General features: G+C 45.4%; 1 long non-coding RNA gene across 2 annotated transcripts; it reads left to right on the forward strand.

Annotated features, from left to right (window-relative positions):
• Positions 1-1,371: 1,371 nt before the first annotated feature.
• LOC135373057 (uncharacterized) lies at positions 1,372-5,051 on the forward strand. 2 transcript variants are annotated; one of them, XR_010416247.1, is made up of 5 exons: positions 1,372-1,537; positions 1,652-1,775; positions 1,887-2,010; positions 2,494-2,621; positions 4,224-5,051. It is a non-coding gene; the product is annotated as an uncharacterized LOC135373057 (long non-coding RNA). The 2 variants fall into 2 exon arrangements; XR_010416246.1 differs by lacking the exon at positions 4,224-5,051 and having other exon boundaries at positions 2,494-2,865.
• Positions 5,052-24,681: the final 19,630 nt, after the last annotated feature.

Genomic DNA, 24,681 nt, shown 5'->3' on the forward strand with positions numbered 1-24,681 from the left:
GTTGAACGCGTTACTTCTGTGTGTTCGAATGTTTACTGTTCTATTAGAAGACCAGTCACAGTGTGCAGAACGCAAAAGGATTACGTGGGACCGGAAACATCACGTATGGCAACGGTTAGTTCCAACGTATGACGTTCCTTGATTAAGTGGTACAGAATGCAACAACTAATGCAACAACTCAGGGAAAAGAGGCGCTGACGCCATCGTTCGTTCGTTCGCCAAATCGTTCGTTGGTGGTACAGAATGCCATACTCAAACTACCATTAATCAAATTTGTACAACAACAGAAGATATGAAATGAATCTGCGGCACAGTTTGAGGTCCCAAATGAACAATTCAAGATGACTCGAACACACATATGCGACTAAAACAACTGACCGTGTACTTATGAACAAAACGTGTTCCCGTGACAGAGCTGCTTGCAGTTCAACGAGAGCCGCAGCCGGGACAGGAACACGTTACCATACGTCGTTTCTACGATGGTGCTCACATTTTCACAATAAATTACTTTCAAAAAGCAAAATCATACGGAGAGCAGCGCGAGAAACAAATCCTTGCAAAACCGAAACTTTAGAGGGGATCACGTGGTGGACAGGAAGCAATGGCGATTTTGACTCGAGCGACCGCTAGAGGGTGGCTAGCCTGGCGCCACAGGGGTGGCATCCAATGTATTGCTCCGTAGACGAAAGCGTGTAGGGCGAACGCAATGCATCCTGGACAGGTCCTGGTCGCACGTCACAGCAAACGTCAAGGTACACGTGACTTTAAAGATGGCGGCGCCCGTGATCGGCGGCCAAACCGTTTGTAAACAATGCGGTTGTTTCTGGACGACGTTTTGGGTGTTTTTCGATCACGGTAATTATTTGTATCCGATAATCTCGCAGTAAAACGCGCAATTTTACACATAAAGCCTCGTATTGTTGACAACTTCCAAAGATGTGATGACGACTGCGCGTTAAGACTTACCGAGCCGATGCCATCTAATTAAACTAAGGAGAAATGGGCTACCATGTTGCGGAAGAAGCACCACATAGTTTACGCTGGCAAAATACGGTAATCTCTTGGTGTTATGACGACGAAAATATGTCGGTAAGCGGTAAAACGACGTATAAACAAAGTCACATGACCTGAAAATGACGTTTTCTATGACGTGCGACCAGGACAAGATGGCAGTTTTGCCAAAAGCACCCGCTCGAGGGTAGTTACAACAATGGCGGGTTTGTGTCACCCCTGTGCCTGGCGCGAAGAGCCGCTTCTTGTGTTTCCTTCCTCCATGGGCTCTGTGCATTGCGCTTGTGGCGTCTCCTCTTGGAGTGAGCGGCTATCGCTCGGGAGAGACGCCTAGAGATTGCGTCTGCCGTTCGCCTGCTTTGCAAAGTTGCGCTTCGCGATGACAAACAACAAGAATTGTTGCCTTGTGGATTGTACGAACACGTACAGCAGATGTCCACCAGGAACAGGCTTCTTTAGCTTCCCTACAAGACCGTGTTATGTGCATTCAGAGGCAGGAGCAGATTTGTGCTGTTCGCCGTTGCAAGTAAGTCGCTACGCATGTAGATCAGTCTTATGTACACAATCGAACAGGTCGTTCACTCTGTTTTAGCTCTGACAAATTAAGCTGGGCGCTAACGGAGCACTCGCGTATTTGTAGTGAACATTTTTACGGTGGTGTCCAGTCGAAAGGTCCGTCATCTCCGTCGTACGCGCCAAGCATTTTCCCTGCTCGCTACAGAGTACGGAAGACAAATTAGGGGGGCAGCTAGCAGGTACGAAAGGTACGTAGCTGTCAGCTTTGATTTAGATATAATTCCGTGTCATAATTGTCCTGCTTTGGTACTCATAGTATTGTTCTTATGGTGGAAATCTTCGGCTTATTTCTTGCGTAGGCACAAGAGAAGTGTGTCCAAGCCAGTCGAGTCGTGTGGCTCAGAAGTCTACAAGTACGGCCAACAACCTTCGTCACCCACGGACACCGAGCCATTTGTAAATGTCACAGCAACAGTGTGCGAGGTACAGCTCCAAAAATTTCCGCATAAACCCGAACAAATCATTTGTTTTGAAACGAGAAACACAGGGAGGGTGATTCCCGAGGAACGAGAATTTGTCTGAACTCCTTGTCTCAGGGCTTGCTTCACAGTCATGACTCAAGCAAAGCGGAGACTGATCTCTCAGATGCCTCTCGTGTGAAAATAAAAGTTATCCCGGATTTTCACAAACAAAATCTGAGGTTATACGTACACGAAATTAACTCGGCTAAGCTTTCCCTCACAGTGAATATGATTCAAGTGTGCATTATGCTTATGAAAAGGACAGCTAATGTCATGTCTCATTGTCTGGAGGAGTCAACTACCCTGCCACACCATGGCATACTTCTCATGTGTTGTGTTGTGATGGGGGATGCCTTATCGACACAGGTGTCAAACACGGCTGATGTTGAACCTCTGGCTGCCCCTGAGAAACGTGATGTGGGTGTAGACACTCAAATACTTACAGGATTACAACCGAGGGGATTTCGTGGCTACACAACACTGCTGCAATGTGACGACAAGGACAGCATCTTGAGGGACTTCGGAGGAGCCTCGTTTGCTGTGTTCATGCTGCTCCTCGAATTCCTGACACCGGTTAGTCTTATTGCACCCAATGTTCTATTTATTGCTTTGTTTTCACATCCTTGTTACTGTTCTCAATTAATTTCATCTTTAGTCCATCTCACCTGTCCGACATCTACTTCACTGCAATGCAATTTTAGTACCTTTAATCAATAGACACATTTTGCAATCTTATGTTCGTGATGCACACAGTTTTCTTCCTGTATTATTAGAACTTGGAGCAATTGTCCTCAGTGACTGATGCGCTGCGGAGCGTGCATTTTTTCCCTTCTTTTTCATGCTTGCGAGATAGTTGATTCTGTACAAACCCCGTGCTTGAAACTACGCGTTCATTTCCTTTTTGTGTGAATAAACATATACCCCCCGCCCGTAACTCAGTAGCATTTTTTTTTTTTTTTACTCCAATGCTATCTCAACATTTACTGTTTCATGCTGTGGCTATGACTTCAAGTATACCTCTGTTTCAGGGTGTTTCTAAGTGTTATATTCTGTACAGGGTGTCGGAGCGAACCGAAAACCAGAACCGAAAACCAAAAACAAAAAGGTATTTTGGTGCGAACCGGAACGGAATCGAAACAGTATAAGTTTTTTTTTTTGTTTTTCGCTCAGAAGGGAAACTGAAAAATTTATTTAACGGTTTTCGGTTCAAGAAAAACTTCGCCGGTTTGGACTACGAATAGACGAATGAAACTGACGTCGTGTGTTCTGAGGTCAAGTCATGGATACTTTACGAGGGTTACGGTTACGGTGGGTGGGTTGTATGTCGGTATACTATGACCCTTAGGCTCCCTTTGTAACGCTTTATCGTTCACGCACATCGACTTAGAGGTACATGTGACCGGTTGTGACTCTCTACCAATGTACCTAGTTGCTTCGCGCGGCTAACACGGAATTTAAAGAAAAAACTACCAATGTGCCGCAGTGTTCGTTTTAATTTCATCCGCCCAAACTCTCCTCAACTAAACAGCGACCCAGGGGGGGTGCATAACGGCTTCTCTATCGGTAATGTCGCGCAACGCGTCCCTTGTTTGAGAGCAGCTAAGTTGAATACATTTACGTATACGCGAGGGCAGGGCAAGCGCGTGCGAAGTGGCGCCTCTTTTGTGGACAGGTCACGAAGAAAAGAAAACGGAGCCGTCGAGCGCGTTTGTGAGTGAAGGTGTTCCTCTATTTGCGTCGTACTCGTGCGGTAGTGCTTGCTGGCGAGGAAGCAGCAACAGGCATTCGGATGGGACGCGATCGCACCAATCCAGCAAGAAAGTACTTTGCGTATGACATCACGGCAAACAAGTCCGTCTGTATCATGTGCTTCAAGAAAGGAGAAAGCCTATTTGAACAGAGAGTCACCTACAGGAACCAGGAGCTATTAATTTTACAGCTGCCGATTAATATTAAATACCATGTATGCGGAATAAACGGGTTTACATTTTGCAATATTGATTTGTTTATTTTTTTAAATGAATATGCCCTCCAGAAGCTGAACCGGTTAAAACCGGTATGAACCGTTATTTTTTTGCTCCGGAGCAGACCCGGTTCCGGACCGTTTATGATAGAACTGGAACGAAAAACGTTTCGGTTCGACACCCTGATTTTCTGTACCACAATTATTTTCAGACCAGAGATGCCCGGTGCATGGACCTCAGCATAGGAGACAAGCTGCTTCTGTTTCTTATGAAGCTGAAACATGGCTTGACGTTTTCCGCACTTGCATTTTCAGTGTGCACAGAACGACAGCATCACGTACGTTCTACTGGGTACTGGACTCATTAAGTTCTAAGACATGGGGATGGGTAAGGTGGGTTCTCAAGGGATATCGTTCAAGAAACAATGCCAGGAACATTCCGTGCTACCTATCCTAACTGCAGGGTCATTATTGACTGCACTGAGGTGCCCATTGAACAGCCCACAACAGTTTCAGACCATGTAAACATCTGAAGTCATTAAAAACATGACTTCACTATGAAATTTCAGGTTTGTATTAGTCCAAGTGCGCTAGTGTCGTTTGTATCTTCTACATATGGTGGAAGGGCTAGTGATACACGCATAGCTGCAAACTGTGGTATTCTGAACCTTCTTGAACCAGGTGGCATGGTCATGGCAGACAAGGGCTTCCCAGATATTCATTCGAATCTCATAGAAAAACGTGTCACACTTGAAATGCCTCCTTTTTGGAAGAATGGTGCAGCAGTATACAACAGCTCAGGTATACTGCTGCAAGAATTTGCCTCTATAGTTCGTTGCACAAGTATTCATGACACAGTGCAGCTGTGGAAGGCTTTCAAATTCCCGGTGTCGTGGCGCTATATCACACTGGAGAGCTTAGCAGAATTTTAGCTCAACGTTGTCGTGCGCAGTTGTACTTTCTCGGCAGAGGAGAACGTGCAGACATCCTGCAAAAAAATTCCTAACGTAGGTAGGTATGTATTGTAGCAATAAAGAGTCAGAACAACTGGATTTCACACTGCCTTCGTCCACGGTTGACATCCGTTATACCAAACAAGGCAAGTAATTGAGTTTTACTACCTGGTACACCTGCGTCATGTTGTGAATTTTTGTGTGGAATCTGGCGCAGATTCGACACAAAATAAATTGCCGCTGGAATTGCCGCTGACTTACAATGTGGCGGATATGACAGCACCCGGCGCGGGTGCTGTCATATCCGCCACATCGTAAGTCAGCGGCAATTCCGTCGTATGCAGCAGCGTTCCGTTTCGGTCGCCGCAGACCGGTTAAGCGGTCCTTCCATAAATGAATGTCAACTAACGTCTCCTTTTCCCTCCGCAGGCTTTGTCGCTGGTGACGCTACATTAACTTTCATCATGTTCTCTTTTTCTGAGTTCGTTCAACCATGCTCGCTACCCTTTAAGAATGCGTTCGCCTCCTTCGAGCTTTGTGGTGTGTGCCTATGTATACGAAGAGTTTCGCGAGGGAAAACTTTGAATGTAAAACACAACCTTTTTGTTAAATTTTTTTTTGAATCTGTTTTCGTGTCTGTAGAGAGGTATGCACGATAGGAGTACAACGAAAAATAGACGTTTCGCTTAAACTGCAATCTTGGATGATGATCTAGCACAGGCTGCAGGGAAAAAGGAGAACCGCCTTGTTCCTTCACATGACACGCGTCAGTAGGCGAAAATGGACTGCCTGGCACATACGTTAAGGCTGGTTTAGAGTCCGACGTAGTCTACGCCCATCGCCGCCCGCGTTCCGCGCCGACAGGCAGCGTTCGCTAAGCCATGCCTCCCTATCCTACCGAGGTCATAGTCTGACGCGATTCCACGCAGCGCAACGAAAACACCACCGGCCATTTTCACATTTCATAATGGGAAAGCAGTCATATCTGCACCCGCTTGCTGAAATCCGACTGAAGACAATCCGTGTTCCCATCGTCTGTACTGTTATGTTTGTACTACTGTAATACGGTTGGTACCCACAAACATGAACACTGAATTAAATAAGAAAGACGCACGTCTTCCCAGCTTTTCTCCTTTTGCTTGTCTCTACAGTCCATCCACAGTTTATCATATAGGGGCTGATGTTCCTTTCCAGTTTCGATCAAAAGCTCAATGGGCGACGCCATGTTGGGAAATGCGAGTCCACGCCGTGCTCAGCTCGCTGCCAACCGCCAGATGTAGAGCATTGTTCTACTCCCCCGACAGTAGTTGGCGTAGTCGTGCGTTGCCGCCGCACCGCGCTTCGCGGAGTATCGACGCACTATGAACTCACCGGCGGCGGCTCGCGATGCGCAGCGGTGCGCTGTGCGTGTGTGTTACGCCCCGCTCCGTCGGACTCTAAGCCAGCCTTTAGGCGAATTGGGACCCCGTGCAGTTCCGGATGAGGGAACATGGCAAGTGATTGGGAGATAATGTGATAAGAAGCATTGGGCGAAGTGGGAAAACACGAGTCGTCTCATATCTGGATAGGTGAAACAAATCACGACGGCGTCCATGAACTGTTGATAGCAAGGACGTGAAAGAGCCAATGGTGAAAGTGATTTTGTATTGAACTTTCTTAGTCACACCCGCAGTCCTCTTCAGTCTCTGTCTTGACCAGTCACAAATTGTACATTCTTCATCCCACACAGAACCCGTCCTTTTCAACTGTTCTTTTTTTTCACTTCAGAGTTCGTGTCGTTCGTTCATTTAAATGTTCTCAAAGCTCTATTTTGCCCTTATTTCACGCAAGAGTGCACTTGAGTGAGCTCCAGGGAAAAATAAACAGCTCTAGCCGTTGTTGCGGAGTTGCTGCAGGGGTACCTTGCACCAGAAGCAAATTTTCATATGCTATTTTGAGTCGTCATGAACAACGTATCTGAGAAATATGATCAACGTCGCCGAATGCGTACACCTGGTGCCTCAGTTAAATCCCCGGGCTAAATAATTCGCGAACGGGTGCACCGATCGAAGAACTTTCTTTTTTACAAGTACCCGTCCACTACCACCTACAAGCTGCGCACCGTGTGAATAAGTGGGAGGCGCTCATTACTTAAATAACAATTCAAATGAGTTTCGTGAAAAACGTAACTTCTAAATCGGGGTGCCGCCGGCAAAAAAAAAAGGGTATTACCCCTTTTGGGACCTTCAGTGGACACCTTTTCGATAAAAATGTACGACTAATCGAGTCATTTGTTGCAGTAATTAATTGGTTTCGGTTTACATATTTTTGTTGCGGCTGGTCACCACCCTATCCACCAATGAATTACGTGTTCTTGAGCTTACTTCGCAACGGGGAGTGCTGAAGAATAAGTTTGTGCCAGTGCTGTGCTAGTGGAAAGCATGTGATATCAAGGTACTATGCGATAAACTGTGCTTCGTCCGTGCGATCATAACAGAGAAAGGGCGCATATCAGTCAGATACGCGGGGTGGAGGACTGGCGAAGCCTGTATGACGCTGTTACTTTTTCTTCAGCACTCCCCGTTGCGAAGTAAGCTCAAGAACATGTAATTCATTGGTGGATAAGGGACTTTAAAGTATCCTTTCGCGCTTCACCGGGATCAGCCGTGACAAAAATATGTAAACCGAAACCAATTAATTACTGCAACAAATGACCGGCTTCGGTGGCAGATTTTTATCGAAAAGGTGTCCACTGAAGGTCCCAAAAGGGGTAGCACCCATTTTAATGCCGACGGCGCCCTGCTTTAGAAGTTATGTTTTTCACGAAACTCTTGAACTTTTTTTTACATAATGAGCGCCTCCCACTCATTCACACGGTGCGCAGCTTGCCGATGGTATCAGACAGATACTCGTAAAAAAGAAAGTTTTTTTGAGTGGTGCACCCGTACGCGAATTATTTAGCCCGGGGATTTAACTGAGACGCCCTGTATAGGGGAAGTCCGCTATTGGATTTACCCTTTTTCGGTAGACCACCCTGCACAAAACGGCCACTGGGCGCCTTGCCCCAAACCACAAAACGACGTGCTTGCTACGAAAGCGCATTTCGAGACAAACACAATGATATAAATTACTTTTAGGTATCACAACTAAAAGCAGATGCGTGAAGTGCCGAAACGGTGCCAAATTTTATAAATGAGGCAACTTTGTGATTTTTTAACTGGACAAAGGCAGACCTTGGAATCTTTAGAAACTAGGATACAATGTGGCCCATCAATGACAGTATATGAAAAAAAAAAAGGGCTGAATATGTTGAATGGTTACGAAGATACGAGGCGTCAAACTTCATAGGAGGTACTGTGGTCGAAACGTCCGCATCTCAACAGCAATTAATTACAAAATACTACCAACTATTTTCAATTACTTTCAATGCCAAGATGCTTCCTAGGGACTAAGCTTTGATAAGTGTTCGAAAGAGAAATAGGAGAGGTCGACTGGAAATTCAGTGTGAAATATGCAGAATTTGAGAAATTTGCTGTGTTCGCTGCGAGATCGACCTATGGGAGCTATACTGCCACCATTCTAGTGTGGACAACACGTGGACCGATATACAAAGTTCATGGTTCTTTTCCGTAACTCTGGTGTATATTCACTTGTGCCGCGATGGTACGATACTGTTCGGTTCCCCAATGCTCCAACTACTGCACTGAACGCGGAATAAACGTGGAAAAGCAGACGGCGCGTCCACGCTGAGATAGTTCTTCGTTCTCCGCGGCGCGCACAAACCGTTCGGTCTCGGAGTGAGTACTTCACACACACAAAAAAATAAAAATGAAAAATCGATAGGGCCATCGCCATACGAGCATTTTATCAACTGTGAAATGAAGATGAGTCTTGAACATAATAATAATTTGAAATTGTATTTTTGCGGTTTTTAGTAACCATGTTTTCAAGTTCGTTAGCAATTCAGACGCCAGCTTTGCCTTCAGCATGCGTAATTTTTACACTAATCGCATCATCAAGCCTAAAAAAACGTTATTTTATATCGTACTTTCATGTTTGGGATGTCATCTGTGTTTTTTGAAAGTAGCTCTCAGTACTGGGTGGGAACTATGGAGTAGAGATACCAACGGCGTACTCCAATTATGTAAACTACTTCCGGTGGCAATTACTGTCCTGAGAGTGACGTTTCTACTATAGAGGATCCACTGTTTCTTTCTACTCTTGACCTGCGCCGGAAGATCACTAGCGGCTGCCTTTTCAATCATATTTTTCGTACAAGTACTTAATTTAAGCGCTCACACGTTAAATAGAGACGCAATCAGATAAGTCGGTTAAATCAGAGGCGAGGAAATTACGTTTATTTTGTAATGCATTGCCATTACTCACTACATTTTCCAGAAGGACTACATTCCATTACTTATTACATTTTTGCCTTTACTAACCCATTACTAACGCCATTACTTTAATCAAGTGCTGTCATTACTCTGGCATTACATTCTCCCAGAAGTGTCTAATAAGGCATTACAGGTATCAGTCACTCGAATAATATTGCTCAAATCGGTGTAGGTGAATTGGTGCAAGCAATATGCATAAAGTGGGGATGTGCCAACCGAATCCTCGAATCAACGAATCCTGGGCAGGGATTCGAGATTCGGGAATCCGAATCCCAGTGTCCAAAACGGCGAATCGAATCTTTCGAATCCACCAACCACATGTGTTTGTTTCTTATTAAAATTGGCACCACAGGACGAGTCCGCCGAAGGCCTCATTGACCGACGGGTGTTTACATTCCTCTAGACTGAAAGAGTCCAGGCAGGAACTGTTACATTACAAGTTTAAAGTAACATGGTTTTGTTTTTGTTAGTTGCTTAATTTTATGGAAATAATTCAGACTCGAGAACTTATGTATTTCTTGTGGTCGTTGAACAACATGTTAAATAAATTACGTTTAAGAAGAATTATACGGGTATCAACGATGAAAGATGAAAGTCACTGAAAAGGTTAGCCAGCTGAGGGACTAGAACCCCCATCTTCTGGATTGCCGGTCCAGGGCTCTACCAATTGAGCTAAGCTAACACGCCTTCTCTGCGAATTCCAGGGTGCGTCATCTGAAGGGACAAACCAGTCATTCTCTCTCGGTCATCCTCCTTTCACTCTTACATTTTTGGGCACTCGTTAATATCTTAGGCAACTTGAGGCTTTGTATGTGTTTGTCCTACTATGTTGTTCCAGCCTCAGAACATCAGTTCTCTTTTGTTCAACAATTGCCGCTTGCGTCGATCCCTGCCGTATGAATGTGTGTATGAGTGTGGAAAAATGTAAGAGTGAAAGGAGGATGAGAGAGAGAGAGAGTGACTGGTTTGTCCCTTCAGATAACGCACCCTGGAAGTCCCTGAGAAGGCGTGTTAGCTTAGCTCAATAGACGATTTCAGAAATTGCATGGATGGCCCGCCAGAGAGCGCCGTGTTGCGAATGCCCCACTGCACCTTGGGATTTAGTTTTCATGAATCAGACAGAAGAAGAAGAGCGCAAACGGTTTCGGTTTTCCCTCCTTCCTTCGGGCAATAGGCAGGCAAGCCCGAATGTAAACCATTTCCCACGACGCATTGCGCGATGCGCGTGACTTGGGCGACGGAGGGCCCCCGTGCGGAGCACAAGGGCAGTATCTGAAATCGCCTATTGGTAGAGCCCTGGACCGGTAATCCAGAAGATGTGGGTTCGAGTCCTACAGCTGGCTAACCTTCTCAGTGACTTTCATCTTTCATCGTTAATATCTTAGGCAACTTGAGGCTTTGTATGCGTTTGTCCTTCTATGTTGTTCCAGCCTCAGAACATCAGTTCTCTCTTATACGGGTATATTTTGTCCTGAAAGTGAACTATTATTTAATTTGTTTTTCATTAAACGAAGGTATCAAATTCTGCTTCAAAATACCTTTCAGTAAACAATTTTTTTCTGCCTTTTTCAACTCTTTTTAAAGAAATGATTCGAAAGATTCGAGATTCGTGAGATTCATGGATTCGAAGAACTTCCGAGATTCGAGAACCTTCCTTGGATTCGGATCCGGACTCTGATTCGTAAAATTCTGGATTCGTCCCATCTCTAGCATAAAGTATGTATACGATTTCTTGCGGCGCAGACTATTCCCATAATAGGATTTATTGCAGCACAGATGTAGTTGGTGCTCGGTACAAGACAAAAACAGCCAATCACTTGTTACACGTGTAGAGGCTTTTTTTTTTTTCGTTCATTCTGCTTTGACCGAAAAGCCCTAAATGATGATTGAAGTTTTAATGGCGCACGGACACCTAAGGTGAGAAAAGCGTTAGAGGAGTAACGGGGTGACATCCATACATGCGTTGACTTACCAGCGAATATCACGCGATTGGTTCTCCTCCTGGTCATTTTGAAAGAAGGTTGGAAAAAACCAGGGATTTTCCGTGCCTCGAAATGGCACAGTTTTTAACTGTTCGCTTTAGACAGTGCCAGAGCATTCATTCCAAGTAATCATCAAGCATTACTCGGTCAAAATGTAATGCATCATCATTACTCTTACCTGCTCCCAAATTGTAATGCATTACAATTACTTATTAGGCAAATGTAACGCATTACTTCCCACCTCTGAGCTGCATTCGTTTCTCAGACGTTGGATCATACTTTTCAGGTGGAACTATGAACACTGTAATCACGATTGCTTCCGCCACTCGTTCAGATGTTAAGTACCCAAATGCAAGACCCTCGGGCATTTAAGAACACCAAAGTGTTTTCTTCCACATATAGCATCTGATTCACCTCCATCTTGCTACTGTCGATATTCAGTTACGTTACGTGTTCGCACCTCTTTTTTCTATACTTATCTATTTTTGAGTTTGAGTTTGATTATAGAAAAAAAAACGGAAGATATTGAATTCGTCACTGACGAATTCTGCTACTCCCACAAGGAGAAAGAGAAGGAGAAAAGGAGAAAGAAAAGAAAAAAAAGGTGAAAAGCTAAAAATAGAAACACATCACCCCTCCCAATCACCGAACTGTACGTGCATATGCGTAGCTACATCCCCTATAAGTGAGCTGAAGTGCAAGAAACAAAACTGCAACGGGGAACTCGACGACACATGCCTAGACTTATCTATTTTCTTTTTCTTATTTCGCTTATCTTTATCTGTTCTAGATTTCAGCAAGTGGCTTTCGCCTTTTGTACGTATACTGGTGATTCCGCTAGGTGCCTGTGTCCCTCCGTTATGAATGTCATAACGAGTCCTTAATGTTTGACTGATTGATAATTGATTGATTGATTGATTAGATGATTGTTAAGTAGATTAGATAATGATTGATTAATAGATAATGATTGAGAGCAAATTATCCAAGTGACTCCCGTTAAGCTACACATGGCATGGTTCCAGCAACCCGTGTTATGCTCACTGCAAAGGGAGATAACGATCCCCCGATAGCCCCCGCTTTTGTCGGGGAAAACACTACTTGTGTATGATTAACTTGTGGATATCGTATTTGTTTAGTCATTTATTTAGGCAGCACACATTAACGTTTCGTCTGCAGAGCCGGACGTACATGCGCCGTTAGGAAACACTTGTTGATTCGGAATGAGGCCGGAAAATCACTCGGTTGTCTGATACAGCCGTACGTGCATTTTAATGTAAATGCGGTGCCTCAATAACCCGATTTGCCAATTGTGTACTGTTGTCTGCTTCTCTGAGCAAAATGAAAATAAATTGTGACACGCTTTGCATGAGCGCTTTATGAATTGCCACGAGGTAAATGCAAAGAACCACATATGTTGTTACATACGTATGTAATTGATACCCCAGTAATGCTCCATTTTCTATCATTGTTTCCAAGCTGTTCCTTGCCGTCCCTTTTCTTGTCCAGGAACTCAAACCATTTAGGATGCCGTTCCGATGTAGCTGTTGTGTTTGCTATGGCCACGTGCTGTTGTTAATCTTTCCGTGATAACTTTTCTAATTCCGTGTTAGCGCCCCGAAGCAACTGTGGCTATGAACGGAGTACAGACGAGGGCAGATGCGGAGAGGGGAGCAGAAAGGAGTGGGGGACAGGGGAGTTAGCATGCGTCCTGGGCCGACTTCAGTGGGAACTGTGCGGACGTTCATCTAAAAAGTCTTCGGAAAACACAAGGCAAACCTCAGACAGCACGACAGGTGCCGGGATTCGAACCCGTGTCACTTCCCAGTTCCGGCGTGGAAAGCGATCATCGTAACCACTATGCCACGGAGCTGGTTTTCCGTGATAAAAGGAGCCAAGGCGGTAGTACATGTGTACATATAAAACGTGTTCTTTTTTATTTACGCCGAGTATATTCCACGGTAACAAAAACTTTGGCAGTTAGTCGTACAGTCAACAACAAATAATATTAACAACAACAGTAAACAATCGACATGACACACTTACACATTCACACGCACACACATTCACATTTGTATGCCATGGCATACTCGAGGTCAAAATATTATGTACATGTAGACGTCACTCAAAAAAAGAGTCCATTCGCGCATCATCCCAGTCAGCTGGGCTTGACGACCATGCAGGCACACTCACAAACACACGGATGTGTTCCGTAAGAATTAGTGACTCGTCGAGAACAATGGACAATGAATGAAGAAAGATCGACTAGGGACGAAGGGGCTTCTGACGGATGTCACGGGGACAAGGACGCGACAGGAACTGACGAAGAATTGTCTACCACCAGCCGTGGCCTCCTCCATGGCCATGACCACCGTGCTGCGGCCACACTTCCTGGAAGTGGTGCGAAGAGGTATGGTGGAGGACTGGAACGGGGTGGGCGATGGGCACGTGGTGGTACTTGTGTCCTGGGATGGGCAGAGGGATGGGGATCACCTTTGGTATGAGAGCCTTGCCCAGAATGGCCGCCTTGGCGAGTTTCTTGAGCTTGATCTTGTGGTGAATCTTGTGGAAGCCCTCGCTGGAATGAAGGGCTACCATGAGCAGGACTACTGCAAGGGTCACGGCTGCTATCCTCATTGTTGGTGGATGTTGCTTGTTCTCGAAGGTTGAGAAGAGAATGACTTTCACCGGCAGCCGGCGAAGCTTTTATAGGGAGACGCCTGACCGTCCATTCAATGGGCGAGAAGGACTAGACGGCCATCTATAAAAAACTTCGAATGCCGGCTGACCCAGTGGCGAAAAATAGCAGGTTTTCCGTAGGAAAGGGGATATCTTCCTCCTAGGAGGCAAACGCGCCTCCGGGAGCGCTCCGTTTCCTGGCGTTTTCTCTTCGGTCGTGATTGGGCCGTTTATTTCTGTGCTGGACACACTCCCCGCGGCGGCGTCCGGAGAAACCAGGCCGCGTTCACTCTGTCAGTGGGTAGAAGGTTGAGGTCGTCAGCCGCACCGCTATTACCGGGAGAAAGTGTCGCCGTGCCATCCGCACTTCCGCAATTGGTCGGCTCTCCCAGGAACCCGTCAATGAGATTTTCCAATTGTACACATTAAGGGTTCTTTATACTCCAACTGCAAACAGCGTAGCTCGTGCAGCGTCACCTGCCGCAATCGGGCGCTTACGGCGTGTTACCCTGGCTTTCATGTGATGTTTGTACTTCGTCTTCGTCTGCCGCTCGAGTATAAACACTCCGACGGCAGTCGTCGACAATCAACCTCGTTGCGCGCGCTTGCTCGTCGACGTTACGCCGGTATATAAACAGCCCTTTGGGTTTCTTTCGAAAGAAGAGCCAGGATGAAATGTAGCGAAAGAAAGACTAATGGCGCACACTTGGGGTTGGCTTTCTTTCAACGTATGTTATAAAAAGAAAAGGATAAATATGGACTATTGTCACGATATTACTCCCCTGTATACGATAATTCCGCAATTTTCCACGCATATATCCCTTGGGCCTGTTGAGACGATTCCCAGTTACAGTTTCCTTCTCAAGGTCAAGGTTAACTATATGTCACTACCCCGTGATTATCGCTCTAAAATACAAAAAATTGCTCAGAATATTGTATATCGTGTTTCAGTTTCCTGTGATAATTGAATTGCTGTCTACAATTAATTACTAATATTACTTTGGCGGTTCTTTGCACCGGTATGAGCATCATTCACTTCCTATTTCGTACTCTGCTGTGCCATGGCTTCGTTACTGCCCAATAAACGTGTGGCGGTCGTTTGTGTAACCCAGTTGTGTTGCAACTTGTATAATAAACTCATGTTAGATGAGTTCCAATTTCGCCACGTGGCATTTAGATCGCCTCGACATGGGAAAACAAGCGGGTATTTCAAAGCCAAACGTTCCAAGCGTGTGGCTCGATGGTCTCTCATTTTGACGACAAAAAGTATTACTAATCAGTGTTGCACCCTTTACCGAAATATGGTATCGCGGTGCCGATACCGACACTTCCTTTTTAGGGCGAGGAAGTACCGTTACCGTTACTCCAAAAAAGTAACGCCATACTTTACCCGGTACTTTTGCTGAAACTATGTAGAGGTTGCATGAAATCTGCAACATCGAAATCGCGCGCTTACATGAACACGCGATTTGGATAATAGCGAATTCGGAAAAGAAAGTTTTGCAAGTAAACAGCTAAATAGTTATCGTACAGCTTCGACATTTTGGTTAACTTTTAGCGATAGCTGGCGCTCAAAGTGTTCACCTCTCATCATCGTCCGATTTCCTGTAACCGTGTCTGCACGGGCACTAAACGGAAGTTCCGCTGAAGCACTAAAGGGAACTGCTGCGTAATTTTTTTTGAAAATACGGTGAACGTTCGGAAGGCTGTCCTTGTCACTGCCCGTAGTAGCCGCACCAGTGACAATGAATCAAAGTAAGAAATATGACCGTCGAAGAAAGGGTAGGGGTACCATAAAAGCATCGGTGTACGTAACGATACTGAGACCGCGGGATCATGAATTTGTAACTGAAATACTTTTCGGACACTCTTTTAAAAATATAGCGCTATCCGCACTTCGATACTGAAAGAAGTATCCAGCGCCGATTATCGATTACGCGGAAAGGAGGACATAGACATGACGCCACCCTGACGTAGTTAACGCAGCATGGTGTTACAGCGTAGGCAGACAGCTCGAATCCCCCACGTCACCCCTCCCTTATTGATATGAATATGTCCCACGTAAATTCCTTCGCCCCGCGTTCGCTCCATAAGGCTTCTAGGCGGCGCTGAGTATCGTGCAGACTGACTAGGTTGGAAGACTTTAATTGACGCATTGCCTGTTTGCAATTTGGGGTCGCTTAACGGGCGACAGACCTTTACAAGTACCCCTTCCATCATCATCACCTCATTCGTTTCCAAAAAGCAATATGGCAGTACAGTGCCACAACGGCGGTGAATCGCCCACCTTATCATCATCTAACGTATGTGTGTGTGTGTGCGTGTTGGTATCGCTAAACACGTGCGTCTTTTTGCTCCAGTCTATGCATCCAACAAAGATGCCTGTTCAATCAAATGCTTCCGTCGAGCGCGTGTTCAATGTCGCCGCTGAAATTAAATCCAATGTGAATTATCGATGGAAATAAAAAGCTGTTGATTTCGTAATTTGACGGTGTAAAAGCTCCTTCGTAACGGAAACGAAATGCTGCTTCTCACCGTGGCGGTTACGGTTGCGCTTGCGCTTACGGCGAATAGTCGCCACGGCACAACAGCCCCGTTCTCCGCGAACGCAGTACGCAATCGGAACGGAAGATGTTGAGCCAACTTCATATTTCTCCACGCAAGCACTGCAAGCCAAGTGCCCAATAGGAGGAAAGTCGAGATGGGACGAATCCATAATTTTCCGAATCCGAATCCGAGGAATGCTCTGCGAATCCACGAACCTTACGAATCTCGAATCTTTCGAATGCTTTCTTAAAACAGAGTTTAAAAAGCAAAAATAATAATAAAAACACTTCCTCCTGAAAAGTGTCTTGAAGCAGAATTTGATACCATTGTTTGTTTAGAACAAATTATATAATAGTTCACTTTCAGGCGAAAACATAATCGTATAGTTCTTAAATGCCATTTATTTAACATGTTGCTCATCGACTACAGGAAATACATAAACTCTCGAGTCTGAATTCTTTCCATAAAACTAAGAAACCATCAAAAGCAAAACCATGTTACTTTTAAACTTCGTATGAGTTCCTGCCTGAACTCTTTCAGTCCAGAGCAATTTAAACAAACAAACAAGAAAACAGCTGAAAGTTTTAAATTAATGAAAATTTCTCTTCAAAAACACCAGCATTCTCACCCACTCAGGGTGTAGCCTACATTGCCTTTTCTTATCAGCTATGACAACCGATGTACTGAAGAATCCTGATATTACAGTCGATGGGGGTGATCAGAAACTTTTAGGTCAATTTGGTTTTCGGCAGACTCCGAAGGTGCCGATTTTAAAAAGAAGCCAACAAACGTGGTTGGTGGATTCGGAAGATTCGATTCGCCGTTTTGGACACTGGGATTCGGATTCCCGAATCTCGAATCCCTGCCTAGGATTCGAGGATTCGCAGATTCGATTGGCCGATCCCTAGAGGAAAGGATATAACGCATGCGCGGGAACCACACGGTAGTGGCGGCGTTTCCCCTTTCTCCCGAGGGGGTGCGCTGTGTGCGGTGTTCGTTCATTGGAGGAACATTGCACTACAACGCAATGATGTTAACGGGGACTACGATAGCAGCAACGTGCAAGATCGCGTTACTTTTCGCTTCTCAGTATAGCGAGTAACGGGTTTAGTTCATTTCTTCCAGGGTAACGGGTAACGGTATCGAGTTCTTTTTTATTTCGGCAACACAAGTATGCCCGTGAAACGCCCTTCGGTATACAAAGACTCGACTGAAGCTGCGCGAGAAGGGTGCGTAAAAACAAGGAAAAATCTAATTACGCCAAAAGCAATTGGAATCTCTTGCATGCTGCACGTATTCTAAAACGCAAATGTCTAGTATTTTGCAAAACGCGGGTGTTTCGCCAGCTAATCTCACATTAAAATATACGTAATCGTTTCCTACTCAGCCACCAAACACGTACTAAAAGTAAAAAAGTTTATATAAAGCTTCAGGAAGAAAACATCATCAAGTTCTATAGCGAAAACCCCGAGACGAGGGATAGGAAGGGGCATACACAATGTCTCAACGTTATGTGTGTATGTCCCTTCTTGTCCCTCGTCTTGGGCTTTCCCTATCATGGATATTTATCACCAGATCGCTCGCTATTTGACCATCCTTTTGATAAAGGTCACATTCATCAACCTGACGGCAGCTAACGTGCTCGCAAGAAAAGGAATAATGAAGGAGACGAATATGATTTCTAGGCTGTGTGTGGTCATTGCTTTCTGATAAATGGTAATTCAGAATTTCAGGATGGTGGCTGCAGTGATAGTATGCTTGTGTTCTCACCCTGGGTGCCCGCTAGGTTTCGTTGGCAGTGGTGGATCCAGGGGGAGGGGGGGGAATCCAACTTATAAACTGACGTTTTGGGAAGGGTATTCGCCCAACCGTCTCTTCTCACCCCCTTGGATCTGCCACTGGTGGTGTGTTGGGCAATCAATAACAATAAATGATGGAAAAGTGATGGTGACATGGGATGTTTCCCCGTGGTATCCACAAGACCCTACCCAACTTTAAAGAGGTTAATATGAGAGGATGAATTAATGCTGAGCGCGAAGGCGAAGACAGATCCGAGTTCTGCTCGGAATTATTGTAAACAATAAACGTGGAGCGGGACTAAAAGCGAAGCGTTACATGTAATTAAAGTAAGCACCTCAGTTTTTTCTTTAATGAGTAAGTACCCTTTTTCGTTTACCGCACACCAGTATTTAGCTTATTTCGATTCCAAGCACTGCGTTCTAAGCGCGATTCCAAGCGACTTGCGTTACCCTTGATCCAGCAGAGCGCTACGCTGGAGTCACATCTATAACTTTGTAGGGCAATTCTCAATGTGTAGTGCGCGAATCACACAGTGTGATAGACGCGCTCCTATCAGTGCTCCTAAAAGTTCGAGTCGGGGCAACGTGACACGTTTCAAGGGTGCGACTCTAGCCTTCGTAGCCATTATCCTCATGTTGACATATGCAGCTTCTGTTCCTTCTCTGAGGTACACAACGGCGCCGTACGCGTGAATACTTGCATCACAAAACCAGTGTACCGAGCACCTTGACGTCTTTCCTTCGGTTAATAATGTTCGAAGTACGGTTATCTGTGTGATGTCTGGTATCCATGTCATCCATCGCTGCCATTCAAAGACAAAATCCTCCGTCAGTGGGTCGTCCCATCCGAGCCCTTTCTCCCATACTCGTTGGAATAGAATTTTCGCCTTGATAGTGTATGGGGCTAGAAATCCCAGAGGGTCGAAAATCCTTGCTGTGGCTTGCAACAGTGAACGCTTGGTGTCCTTCCTATGAACGATGAAGGCTTCAGGTGTGTCCATGGGGAGCTGAAGCGTGTCCGCTTCTGTGTTCCAAACAAAGCCCTAGTACCTTCTTTCGTTGGTGACGAGGATTGACACCCCCTCCTTGCTCGGGCTTTTCTCCAAACTTATGCAGTAGCTCTATGGAGTTTGTTGTCCATTTCCTCAACTTCATTCCGGCGAACCTAATTATATCTCTAGCTCCATCAAAAAGGCGTTCGGCTCCATTGTTCGTAGGGACGCTTGTCACCGAATCGTCCACATAGAAACTATCATCCAACAGCTTGCATAAGGATGTCAAGGTCGGGACCGATGAAGAAAAATTTTCAAAGTGACAACGGAGAGTGGCTGCTATAATGAAAGGACTTGACGAGGCCCTAATTGGGACCCGGGTCATCCTCTAAAGTTCAATTTCCCGTTCTGGAGTGTCTTCTTTTGGCATCGTCGCATACCATAGAAACCTGAAGGCATCCCTGTCAGTTTCGCTCAAAGAAATTTGGAGAAATGCCTTCTCTTGTCTGCAACCACTCCTATCCGGAACTTGCGGAATCGAAGAAGCCCTGACAACAAGTCAGGATTAAGGTTTGGCCCAGAATCCAATACGTCGCTCAATGAGGGAATACCGGGAGCGCTGGAAGAAGCATCGAAAACAATGCGAATCTTGGTGGTATCCCTTTCTTGTTTGACAACGGCACGATGTGGTACGTATTATACCGGCCCACTCACTGTCGCAGGTAAGAGCACCTTTCTGCATGAGCCTCTACTAGATACTGCCTAATCGCCTTGTCATATATACTCAGCCAAGACATTACCGCTCTTCAGGAGCTTTGTTGTCAGGGAACGGGGACTCCTTCTTGCCAGTTCTTCATTTGACGGCAGGTCTGTGTGACAGGTCTTCCACGGCAGATAGACTTCATATCGGCCGTTCACGTTTCTCACTGTTGACTTAAACGACTGTAGAACAGCATCGTGATCGGTCGTGATATTGTTGTTCTGAATTCCAATATGTTCCAAATCCCAGAATTTTCTCAACTCGTTAGACAGCTCCGTTTCTTGTGGTCCGACTGTTACCCTCATGACGCAACGCTCGTGCATACAGTGGTTGACGCTGTATAAAATGGACCGTGTACTGTCCAACCAAAAACCGTATTCACCGCCACCAGATCCTCGTTGATATGCTTCGTCTCGCCCGTAACAACTCTCCAGTAAACGTCGGCGTCTATAAGCATTTCGATGCCGCGTTCACAGCTTGCGCCAGTAGCGGAAAGATCACCAGCATGCGTTCCTGCCTGATGGAGCCTTGAAATTACATCGCTGTTTGGTAATTCCATGACATCGTTGCATATGTTCTGCATTTCCAGAGCGTCTATCCGTTGTTCTGTTCTGTCGTATTCACTTCGTAGCCAAACTTCGACGCGGCGACAACTCCTTTTGCAGGGAGCGTCATTGCCGAACGTGTGAAGTGTGATCTGTTCCTTTCCTACTGGCCGACAGTTGAGTTTCTCCGAAAGAGATCGCTTAATAAAAGACCTCTGGCTTCCGCCATCAAGAAGTACTCGCACCAGCTGACGTTCGGTTTCGCTCTCGCTCCAAGCCTTTAAGGTCTGAAGCACAACAGTGTCTCTGGCAAAACTTGCAGAGCCAGCAGACGTGATCAGCGTTGACGATTGTGCGGTATTCAGACGTGTTAACGGATCGCACATAACCGTTAAATGTCTGCCTCCACAATTTAAGCATCGAATTCTATTGGCATTCCTACAGTCCCTTGAGCGGTGATATTGTCGACCACACCGACAAACATCGGTTTCGGAAAACATCGTCCCTGAGACATCAGTTTGTCCTTCTTCGCTTCAAGTGGAATTTGCGCGGAACAGCTCTCAAGACTGTATTCATTAGATCCACAAAATATACAACTTGTCTCTTTCGCACCTACTGCCAACGCCAGTCCTGAAGGTGGATACTTTGGTGACCATTGGCGCTGTACTCATGTCTCATGAGAAGTCTTGTGGCTGATGGATCCCGATGTCAAAGTGACGCTTCTCTCCTGGCTAGTGATCTCAACCCTGAGAAAGTCTAAATACAAGGTTAAGTCTTCTTCGTTGTCGATGTGCTTTCTGTCGTACTCAATGTTAAGATCGCCTGGAACAGCCTTTCTTAACGCAGGAAGTAGTACGACACCGTATGACGTTGACGCAACGTTGAGAGCCTCGAGTGATCGAACACCGGTCATCACTTCGTCATACAGCCCCCGCAGTTTCGTTACTTGGCTGGAGTCGTTGACTTTAGGCAGGTTCAGAAGTAGCATCAAGTGCTCGTCGATTATGAGGTTTCGCTTATTGAATATTTCTTTCAACAGCCTCAAGGCAACATCGTAATTATCTGCAGTGAGTGAGTGTCCAGATATCGCCGTTGCAGCCTTGTCGGTGAGGTAACTCTTTAGATACTTGAACTTGTCGATCTTATCGATTGACTGGTTTCGATTAATGGTAGAATCAAACTTGTCCCAGAAACTGTTCCAGTTACGAAGATTCCCATTAAACTTTGGAATTTCCATAGATTGAGAAGTTACCCGTCAAAAAGAACTCGTTACAAGTTAAGTTATCGTGTGCGAAATGTAACTAAGTTAATAACGAAGTTCTTCAGCCCGAAATGTAACTCGCAGTTACTGAGTTACTTAAAAAAAAAAGAACGAGTTACTTCCAAGTTACTTCGGACGCAAAATAGCATTACGCAGGTGCAGCGCGCGTGAGTAGTTGAGTTAGACCTTGAGGTGCCTGCGGAGGAGAGCAACACGCTTAGATCGTTTTCGTTTATGTCCAACAATAGACCTCTCCCTCTTTGTAAACAAATGACGTCATAGTGTTCGACAGCGCCAAAATTTGGTAGATTTGAACTACGCTCGAAGCTAGAGGTGAACAAGGTCGCGCCCGAAAGCCACGGTCTTGAGGGGATTACGATATTGTCCCTTAAAGGGACGCGACCCTCGGTCCTACTTTTCTTGCAATGAGAGGCAGCGAACAAGTGCCCGTTCGTGGAACCCAGCCGTCTCCTTCCGATTTGTTTCGGTTTCAGCCAGTCTACCAATGTCATAATGACTTTTCTCTGGTAGAGCTCTATTGGAACGCTTTGCATCTTACTCCCTGTGTGCGCACAATGATTCAGCTTCATTTCAATGGCAGCGGTTCTTACTTCCTGAATATAATACTGTCATTGATTGAAAATCACGTTTTATGGCAAAAACTGCCATGAAGGAACCGGAGAGAAAGCAAGAAAATATGTGGACGTGAGTGAAAACCGAGTTAAAAGTAACTTGGAACTTAACTTAAGCTACTTTGGCAAAGTTACCCGAAAAAAGAACGAGTTCCTCTGAAAGTCACCACGGCGCAAAAGTACCGAGTTAAGTTCCAAGTTACCCAAAAAAGGAACTTAGTTACAGTAACGAGTTACTTGTAACGAGTTACCTCGAACTCTGTGGATTTCTAGCTTGGGTAGCTTCACCGCTGTCCGCATAGCATTCGTTGAAGTTTCGACACTACTGTTACCTCCTGCAGCCTTCCCGATGTGTTGACAGCGATTCTGTCGTTCTCATCGCTTAGGTTTCGCAAGGCTCGAGACTTTGCGATGCATATATTGTCTTCATACGTTTGCGAGCTCGCAATCTCTTCGTTGTAGTCTCTGTCATTGAAGCTCGTTGAGCGTGTTCCATCGATTAGTTGTTTTATCTCATCGATGAGCCTCGTAGCCACTGCTCGAATCGTTCCTCTCTTCCGTTTCAAAAGTTCCATCGTTGAATATCACAAGCAGTCGTGATCTCGCTAGTAATTCGTTAACGTTCTGTCCCTCCCGGGTTTCGGAATCAAGAAATGTACAAACTTTGAGGTAGAAACGACGATGCTTACGTGAAAATATTGGACGTTCGTTTATTCGATTAACCCCCACGAGTTCATTCTTCCTCCTTTTTCAACGTTACAATGACGATTGTTCTTGCAGCTAGTAACTTCCTTTTCGTTTGTACAGTGGACATCACAAGAGAATACGAAGGCACAGATACGGTTTAAATTATGTAACAAACGGCACGAGCCACGGGTGTACCGGTCGTATCGAAGGGTTACTTGTACCCACTAATACGCGAGACACACTGTGCCTGTCGAGTTCCCTAACAGAAAAATGACCTCCAGGCTTCGCAAAAAAACGGAACGGAAAAAGGAACGAAGAAAATGCTCCAAGGACATCGAACAGGAGACCCCAAATTTTACTGGCTTGCACGTACCTTTAAATTGCATCCAGTACATCATCATTGTTTACTGAATGGAAAGCATACACGGTTCACTAATTCCAACACACACACATATGGAGCACACGTTGCACGGGCACACAACCCATCCGATGCACAAGGCAGTTCTCCAAACGTCGAACACACAATCCTTGAAACTTCTAAGACGCTGTCCCTGTAAAGCTCAATCAAGATCATGCTTAGTGACGAACACGACAGTTCCTCAAACGAAATGGCCGACGAACAATTGTCCAAGCAAGTGGCACCAGACACGCTTCAATGTGAGAAGCAGTTGCAATTTTGCACACGTATGTGTGACAGTTGAGGCAGGAACCTACCTGTAAAGAAACCGAAGTGAATACCACGCTGGTATTGTTCCAACGTGAATGCTGGAATAGTACACCATTTTGTAACTCACGTCCTTGCAATCGATACAGTCCCACGGTCACCTATAACGAAATAATACAATTAACCTCGCTTGTAATGTGCATCGTCGCTTCACCGATGTAGCGGATCCTCTCCTGCCGCCATTTGCAATGCGTCCACCGTCTGCAACAGAATGTACTTCGATTGTTAAGCACGACTAAAACGCAGGCGTAGTACGATGCATCACAGCTATAGGTTGACTTACCTTAAAGCGACAGTCCGGACCTCCGGGGGGTATTCGGATTGCGACTCCATTCGATCGTGCTCCACACGTATATCACCCACGTAAAATATAAAGGGTGAAAGCTTCCCTGTTTTAGAGAAAATGAATTAAATCCTACAGTTAACCCACATCCGGTTTCGGTTTCTCCGTGACGTCACTGTTGTTCCCGACGTCACGATTGTGCAAGACGACACAACAACACTCAGCGCTTGTTTGAGGTGCAAAGTGAAATTTTCAGGCGGGACTTGATCCAGTTGGGATTGGCGATTTGTTTAATAACCTATGTTATTCCTAACTATGTAGCTTGTAACATTTTCTATGCGGGTAACTCAGAGAGACGCACCTGACAAATGTTTATGCTGTGTAGTCTAAATTCGTGACGACAACGAGGTCGAAACTTAACAACACTTACTTCTCTTTTCAAAAGGCATTGGTACT

Source organism: Ornithodoros turicata, unplaced genomic scaffold (genome assembly GCF_037126465.1).
Source record: "Ornithodoros turicata isolate Travis unplaced genomic scaffold, ASM3712646v1 Chromosome20, whole genome shotgun sequence".
NCBI lineage: Eukaryota > Metazoa > Arthropoda > Arachnida > Ixodida > Argasidae > Ornithodoros > Ornithodoros turicata.